This window comes from Heptranchias perlo, chromosome 14, assembly GCF_035084215.1.
Source record: "Heptranchias perlo isolate sHepPer1 chromosome 14, sHepPer1.hap1, whole genome shotgun sequence".
Lineage (NCBI taxonomy): Eukaryota > Metazoa > Chordata > Chondrichthyes > Hexanchiformes > Hexanchidae > Heptranchias > Heptranchias perlo.
In genome coordinates, this window is record NC_090338.1 from 6,558,451 (window position 1) to 6,567,759 (window position 9,309).

The window sequence follows — 9,309 nt, forward strand, 5'->3', positions numbered from 1 at the left end:
GCAGTTGAACGGATGGTCTCAATCTTAGTGACAAAGAAGCCCATGAGCTCATCGCACTTGGTGTTGGAGGTGAGGGTGGAGGGGGGTGCGGTGGGGTTTAAGAAGACGGTTTGTAGTGGAGAAGAGAAGCCGAGGGTTTATCTTCGCATTCCAGGATTATCCTGGAAATTGAGCAGTTTTGGCAGAGGAGAGCAGGACTCGATAGTACTTTATGTGGTTCAACCAGATCTGGCGATGAATGGCTAAACCAGTCGTCCGCCCTAACTGTTCATGCCTGCGTCCCTTGGACTTAAGGGAGTGGAGATGAGGGCCATACCAGGGGGAGCAACCAGGGTGAGAGGGAGTAACGGTTTTAATGGGGACAAGGGAATCAAAGGTGGAGGTGAGGGTGTGATTGAGCAGATCGGTAGCTGCAGAAATGTCGTGGTGAACGGAGGGCCAAAGGCTGGACAATTGGGAATTTGAAAGTGCCGTTGTAAGTGACTTGAGGGAGAGTTTTTTTCTGGGGTGAACACAGAAGGAAGTGGGATTGGGAAGGGGAGGGGGAGGGGGATGTGGGTGGAGAGGGCTACAATGAAATGATCAGAGATGGCCTTATCCGTGATTGAAATGATGGGAGTGGAGAGGCCACGTGAGATGGCAAGTTTGAGGGGGTGGCTGTGAATATGGGTAGGCGAGTTTATATAGAGAGAGAGATTAAGGGAGGATAAGAGGGCAGTGAACTCAGAGGAGAGAGTGCATGATGAGTTGAGATGGAGGTTGAAGTCACCGAGGATGAGAAGTTGCTCGGTGCAGAGGCTGAGGGAGGAAAGCAGTGAAGATATCTCGGTGAGAAACTTGGTGGGCGGTAGAGAACGAGGATTTTAAAGGAGAGGTGAGAGGAGAGGAACAAGGTGAGATGCTCAAAGGAGGAGAAGGTGCCAGAGGAGCAGGGGGACAGACCAAGGAAGAAGGATACGATTGATCAGAGATGGCCTTATCTGTGATTGAAACAACGGGAGTAGAGAGGCCGCATAAGATGGCAAGTTCGAGGGGTTGGCCATGAATAGGGGTGATTTGGTGATGAGGGCCACACTACTATCGCGGCAGTGTGAGTGGGGCAAATGGTGGATAGGGGCGGACATATGAGGAGAGGTTGAGTAGATTGGGACTCTACTCATTGGAGTTCAGAAGAATGAGAGGCGATCTTATTGAAACATATAAGATTGTGAAGGGTCTTGATCGGGTGGATGCAGTAAGGATGTTCCCAAAGATGGGTGAAACTAGAACTAGGGGGCATAATCTTAGAATAAGGGGCTGCTCTTTCAAAACTGAGATGAGGAGAAACTTCTTCACTCAGAGGGTGGTAGGTCTGTGGAATTTGCTGCCCCAGGAAGCTGTGGAAGCTACATCATTAGATAAATTTAAAACAGAAATAGACAGTTTCCTAGAAGTAAAGGGAATTAGGGGTTATGGGGAGCGGGCAGGAAATTGGACATGAAGCTGAGTTCGGATCGGTCAATGCCCTGTGGGTGGCGGAGAGGGCCCAGGGGCTATGTGGCAGGGTCCTGCTCCGACTTCTTGTGTTCTTTAGATTTGTGGTTGGGATCAGATCAGCCATGATCTTATTGAATGGCGGAGCAGGCTCGAGGGGCCGATTGGCCTACTCCTGCTCCAATTTCTTATGTTCTTATGTTCTTATGTTCTTATGATATAGCCAGGCGGGGAGGCTTCATTAAGGGGGAAGGTGTCATCACCTGTCAGCCGTCTATTTCCTAGATGATCCCCTACACTTGCTTCTCTTATCTGCTCCGGTTCATTTCCCATTACCAGATCCAGCAGTGATTCCTCTCTTCTCACATACTGGATAAGGAGTCCTGAACACAATGTAAAAACTCCACTCCCTTTCCTCCTTTCCCTATCTCTTCTTGCCAGTTTATTTGAGGGTAGTTGAAATCTCCCATGATTATTATTATATGCCTTTTTCTCATTTCATAGATTTGCCTCCATATTTCTTCCTCTACTTCCCTTCCGCTATCAGGTGGTCTGTAGAATATCCCTATTAATGTGATCGATCTGCTCTTATCCTTTATCTCAATCCATAAGGATTCTGTTTCTATCTTAATATTACTTATGTTCCTTTTTTCTACTGCCATTATGTTGTCTCTAATTAGTACAGCTACTCCACCCCCTCCCTCTTCTTCTTTCCCTATCCTTTCTAAATACATTACAACCTGCAATATTTAACTGCCAATCCTGTACTTTATGTAACCATGTTCCAGTTTCCCTACCACATCTGGCTCCTCACTACAAATTATTGCCTCCAGTTCCCCCGATAGTCCATGATAGGGGAGAGTGTACATGGGCTGTGGGAGGAGATTAAATGGGTGGGAGAGAGTCCATGATAGGGGAGAGTGTACATGGGCTGTGGGAGGAGATTAAATGGGTGGGAGAGAGTCCATGATAGGGGAGAGTGTACACGGGCTGTGGGAGGAGTGGGTTTGATCTTTTCTTATCCTATGCTTTCTAGCATTCTAGTTTATTTTACAGCAGAGAAAAAAATTCTTGGCAAGGATTGAGTTTGTCATGACACTAAAGCATTAGTGAGATAAAGGACTTTACCACAAAAGTTGCAAACAAGAAAATTGGGCACAAGTCAGAGATTAATCCAGTTATATTAATAAGTGACTCGGGCTTGTAGAAAAGTACAGTTGAAAACAAGCAGCATTCCCGTCAGTAATGTACTTCACACAGTGAGCAGCAGGATCCTGAACAGAACAACAATTGCATCCAGAACCTCAGGACGTCCCAAAGTGTTTCACAGCCAATGAAATACTTTTGAAGTGTGGGGAAACGTGGCAGCCAATCTGTGCCCAGCAAGATCCCACAGACAGCAACGAGATTAATGACCAGATAATCTCTTTTAGTCATTTTGGTTGAGTGTTAAATTTTGTGCCAGGACACGGGGAGAACTCCCATGGGATCTTTTATGTCCACCTGAGAGGGCAAACAGGGCCTTGGTATAACGTCTCATCCGCAAGATGACATCTCTGACAGTGCAGCACTCCCTCTGTACTGCACCGACATGTCAGCCTAGGTGAAGTTCTCAATGTCAGGAGTGGGGTTTGAATCTTGACCTTCTGACTCAGAGTGCTACCACTCAGCCAAGGCTAACACTTCAGAAAACATAACTGGTGTGGCAAAGCACAGGCAGTCTGTGCAACAACAACAACAACAACAACTTGCATTTATATAGCGCCTTTAACGTAATAAAATGGCCCAAGGCGCTTCACAGGAGCGTTATCAGACAAAATTTGACACCTAGCCACATAAGGAGGTATTAGGACAAGCTTGGTCAAAGATGTAGGTTTTAAGGAGCGTCTTAAAGGAAGAGAGAGAGGTAGAGAGGCGGAGAGGTTTTAGGGAGGGAATTCCAGAGCTTAGGCGCCCAGGCAGCTGAAGGCACGGCCGCCAATGGTGGAGCGATTAAAATCGGGAGATGCGCAAAAGGCAAGAATTGGAGGAGCGCAGAGATCTCGGAGGGTTGTAGGGCTGGAGGAGGTTACACACGTAGGGACGGGTGAGGCCATGGAGGGATTTGAAAACAAGGATGAGAATTTTAAAATTGAGGTGTTCCTGGACCGGGAGCCAGTGTAGGTCAGCGAGCACTGGGGTGGTGGGTGAACGGGACTTGATGCGAGTTAGGATACAGGCAGCAGAGTTTTGGATGAGCTCAAGTTTATGGAGGGTGGAAGATGGGAGGAGAACATTGGAATAGTTGAGATAACAAAGACATGGATGAGGGTTTCAGCAGCAGATGAGCTGAGGCAGGAACGGAGACGGGCGATGTTATGGAGGTGGTAGTTGGCGGTCTTGGTGATGGAGCGGATATGTGGTCGGAAGTTCATCTCAAGGTCAAATAGGTCGCCAAGGTTGTGAACGGTCTGGTTCAGCCTCAGACAGTGGCCAGGGAGAGGAATGGAGTCGGTGGCCAGGGAATGGAGTTTGCAGCAGGGACCAAAGACAATGGCTTCGGCCTTCCCAATATTTAGTTCGAGGAAATTTTTGCTCATCCAGTACTGGATGTCAGACAAGCAGTGTGACAAATGAGAGACAGTGGAGGGGTCGAGGGAGGTGGTGGTGAGGTAGGGCTGGGTGTCGTTAGTGGAATCTGACGTTATGTTCTTGGATGATGTCGCTGAGGGGCAGCATGCAGATGAGAAATAGGAGGGGCCAAGGATAGATCATTGGGGGACTCCAGAGATAACGGTGTGGGAGTGGGAAGAGAAGCCATTACAACTCTTGTGAAGTGGAGATGCCGGTGATGGACTGGGGTTCACAATTGTAAACAATTTTACAACACCAAGTTATAGTCCAGCAATTTTATTTTAAATTCACAAGCTTTCGGAGGCTTCCTCCTTCGTCAGGTGAACGATGTGAAAAACTCTTGTGAATGCAGCGTGTGACAGCTCATAACTCATGACATCAGTGCTGCCATGTATGGGAATGTTACTCGGGGCAAGGGATGAAGGTAGGTGTAACACTTGCTCTTCCCTTGGGACTCATTGAGGTGCGTAACAGAAAAGAAAGAAAGATTTGCATTTATATAGCGCCTTTCACGATCTCAGGACGTCCCAAAGCGCTCTACAGCCAATGAAGTAGTCACTGTTATAATGTAGGAAACACGGCAGCCAAATTGCACACAGCAAGATCCCACAAACAGCAATGTGATAACGACCAGATAATAGTGATGCTGGTTGAGGGATAAATGTTAGCCAGGACACCAGGGAGAACTCCACTGCTCTTCCTTGAAATAGCAGATGTGGGATCTTTTATGTGAGAGGGCAGACAGAGCCTCAGTTTAACATCTCATCCTAAAGGGAACACCTCCCACAGTGTGGCATTATCCTCAGTACTGTATTGGAGTGTTAGCTTGGATTATCTGCTTATGTTTCTGGAGTACAATTTGAACCTATAACCTTTCTGATATGAGAGGTGAGAGTGCTACCCACTGAACCACGGCTGATAATAGCCGATCGACTGGTAGGTTCTGGGAATTACACCTGTTTCCTGGACATTTTTGCTAAAAAAATGGTTAAATTTCGCTGTGCTGTTGTAGAATTTACTTCAGCAAGGCTGAGGAGCTGGCAATATTGCACAGTTAATGTATAAACACAGAGTGAGAGATACACAGATAGTGTCAGGGAGAGAGTGTTAAAAGCAGAACAAACAATAGGGGGACCCTTTAGGTAACATAAAGAAAGAGGTGCGTTAAGTCAGTGTCAGCCATGGCTTAGTGGGTAGTGCATTTGCCTCTGAGTCAGAAGGTTGTGGGTTCACGTCCCACTCCAGAGACATGAGCACATAATCCAGGGTGACACTCACAGTGTTTTACTGAGGGAGTGCTGCAGTGTCAGAGGTGCTGTCCTTCAGATGAGACTTTAAACCAAGGCCCTGTCTGCCCTCTCAAGTGGATATAAAAGATCCCATGGCCACTGTTTCAAAGAAATAGCAGGGGAGTTCTCCCCAGTGTCCTGGCCAATATTTATCCCTCAACCAACATCACTGAAACAGATTATCTCATTGCTGTTTGTGGGAGCCTGCTGTGCTTAAATTATTGGCTGCTGCGTTTCCTACATTACAACAGTGACCACATTTCAAAAAAGTATTTTGAAGTGCATTGGGATGTCTTGAGGTTGAGACTATGTGTTATATAAACACAAGTCAGGAAAGACAACAGGCTGGGGCCCTTATGTCTAGAAAAATAAGGCTGGGGTGACCCGAGAGAGGTCTTTAAGATTATTGAAAGGGTTCGATAGGGTGGACGTAGAGAAGATGTTTCCACTTGTGGGGGAGACCAGAACTAGTGGTCATAAATAAAAGATATCAATAAATCCAATTGACAATTCAGGGGGAACTTCTTTACCCAGAGAATGGAACTCGCTACCACAAGGAGTGGTTGAGGCGAATAGTGTAGATGCATTTAAGGGGAAGCTCGATAAACACATGAGGGAGAAAGGAATAGAAGGATATGCTGATAGGGTGAGATGAAGAGAGGTGGGAGGGAGGCTCGTGTGGAGCATATAGACCAGTTCGGCCGAATGGCCTGTTTCTGTGCTATGGACTGGATGTAAGTCTTTCTTGTTCTGCTCAGTTCCTGATTTCAGCTGAACAGATGGGTACAATCTTTACCCTGAAGGGAGAGAGAGAGAGAGAGAAAAAATCAGAGGGGGACGTCGATTGCACTCGGTGACCCTGAATGCTGCTCGCCAGTTCCCTGGGAGCCCCCCCCTCCAATGGCCTTGTGGGCTCCGCAGTCGGTCGATTCACTGCTTCTTTCTATGCAGCCCTGACGCCCTGAGCTGAGCTGTTTGCTAATATTATGATTGGCTTCTGTCCAGTCGCTGGTCTGTATATTGCGAGCTGTCTTCCGCTGAGCTGCTGATCTTTTTCCAGAATTTTTGTTGTTGATCTGGAAAATGATATTTTGCTGGCTCCGAGGGAGCAGTTCATACATTGCGAGTTGCTGCTTTGCCTGTTTTGCAGTGAGGACGAGTCCTTTTCTTGGATATAGCTGTATGGTGTTAAAGACAGCAGCTCCTGATTCAGTACCTGAACAAGTTCCTTCTTGAATTCTGGTTGTATTAGTTTATACCATCATACCATTGTTAGATCTAATTCTCCACATGTCTGCAATAGAGTCTGATTCTGGCATGGGATGGGATACCAAGCAGAAGGGTCACATCGTTGGGTGGGTTGCAGTCATTCAGGAATGTTCATAGAATCATGCAGCACAGAAGGAGGTCAGTTGGTCCATCGTGCGTGTGCCAGCTCTTTGAAAGAGCTATTCAATTAGTCCCACTCCCCCCGCACTTTAACTATAGACCTGCTCAGTCTCTTGTTTAATTGTTACCCACATTTTTCATCATCTGGTTTACAAGGCAGAGAGGTCAGGACTTCCAAGTGGTCAGCAAATTAAGAATAAGAAAAAGCTATTTGGACAGCCAGTGATCATTCTTCCAGTACCCTCACTTACCCATGAAAAGTTGTCCCTCTGGTTCCCTAACACTCCCATCAAAGCTTGTCCTTCTCGTACCCAACACTCCCATCAAAGCTTATCCCTCTTGTACCCAACACTCCCATCAAAGGTTATCCCTCTTGTACCCAACACTCCCATCAAAGGTTATCCCTCTAGTACCCAACACTCCCATCAAAGCTTATCCCTCTAGTACCCAACACTCCCATCAAAGCTTATCCCTCTAGTACCCAACACTCCCATCAAAGCTTATCCCTCCATTTCCCAACACTCCCATCAAAGCTTATCCCTCTAGTACCCAACACTCCCATCAAAGCTTATCCCTCCATTTCCCAACACTCCCATCAAAGGTTATCCCTCTAGTACCCAACACTCCCATCAAAGGTTATCCCTCTTGTACCCAACACTCCCATCAAAGCTTATCCCTCTTGTACCCAACACTCCCATCAAAGGTTATCCCTCTAGTACCCAACACTCCCATCAAAGCTTATCCCTCTAGTACCCAACACTCCCATCAAAGCTTATCCCTCCATTTCCCAACACTCCCATCAAAGCTTATCCCTCTAGTACCCAACACTCCCATCAAAGCTTATCCCTCTTGTACCCAACACTCCCATCAAAGCTTATCCCTCTTGTACCCAACACTCCCATCAAAGCTTATCCCTCTTGTACCCTAACTCTACCGCTCTGCTCAGCAGGTCATTCCAGACATTTCTCACTGTTTATGTGCAGAAATCCCAGCCATTCATAGATCTGTGATGCTCAAGATTGTTGGGCAACTTTAGATAACTCCTTGCCCTTGTTTGGAGCTCCTTTTTTCAGGTGTCCCTAGAGTATGGTTACGTATTTGAGGTTGACTAAAATCTTTCTGTGACCAGTGAACACCCTATGGCATCCAATTGTATTCTATTGTAATCCATGTTATTTTATGGTGATATTATTGCTTGATCTTGGATCTCAGTTGAGGCACACTGCTATTTCCTGTGTTGTTGGTGATTTGGTCCCTATAAGAAGTGATACCTTCATTGGTAGCACTCTTGGCTTTGGGTCAGAGGATTTTGCATTCTAAGCCTCACTCCAGAGTCTGAGTGCGTAATCTATGCTGAGACAGTACTGCATTGCCCACTTTGAGCGATATTTTGACCCTGGTCCCTTCTTTTTGTTCAGTTGGATGTTAAAGTTCTCCTGGCATTATCTGAGGAAGAGCTGGGAGCCCTTCCAGCTTCCTGGGCCAACTTTCCTTCCTCACTCAGATTAACTGGCCATTCATAAAATCGTACAGCACAGAAGGAGGCCATTCGGCTCTCCAATTAGTCCCACTCCCCTCTGCTCTTTCCCCTATAGCCCTGCAATTTTTTCCCTTTCAAGTATTTATCCAATTTACTTTTGAAAGTTATTATTGAATCTGCTTCCACTGCCCGTTCAGGCAGCGCATTCCAGATCATAACAACTTGTTGCATAAAAAAATTTCTCCTCATTTCCCCCCCAGACTTTTTGCCAATTATCTTAGATCTATGTCCTCTAGTTACCGGCCCTTCTGCCCATGGAATAAGTTTCTCCCCATCTACTCAATAAAAACACTTAGTGATTTTGAACACCTCTATTGAATCTTCCCTTAACCTTCTGCGCTCTCCACCACAAACTCCGTTCCCTAGCTATCGATTCCATTCCTCGCCCGGGCCATTGGCTGAGGCCGAACCAGACCATTCCCAACCTTGGCGTCCTATTTTACCCTGAGATGAGCTTCTGATCCCATATCTGCTCCATCACCAAGACCACCTACCTCCGTCTCCGCCCCCGCCTCAGCTCATCTGCTGCTGAAACTCTCATCCATGCCTTTGTTACCCCTAGACTTGACTATTCCAATGTTCTCCTGGCCGGCCTCCCATCATCCACTCTCCATAAACTTGAGCTCATCCAAAACTCTGCTGCCTGTATCCTAACTCGCACCAAGTCCCGTTCACCCATCACCCCGGTGCTCGCTGACCTACATTGGCTCCCGGTCCGGGCAGGCCTTGATTTTAACATTCTCATCCTTGTTTTCAAATCCCTCCATGGCCTCGCCCCTCCCTATCTCTGTAGCCTCCTCCAGCCCTACAACCCTCCAAGATCTCTGCGCCCCTCCAATTCTTGCCTCTTGCGCATCCCCGATTTTAAACACTTCACCATTGGTAGCCATGTCTTCAGCTGCCTGGACCCTAAGCTCTGGAATCCCCTCCCAAAACCTCTCCGCCTCTCTGTCTCTCTCTCTCCTCCTTTAAGACACTCTTTAAAACCTACCTGTTTGACCAAAC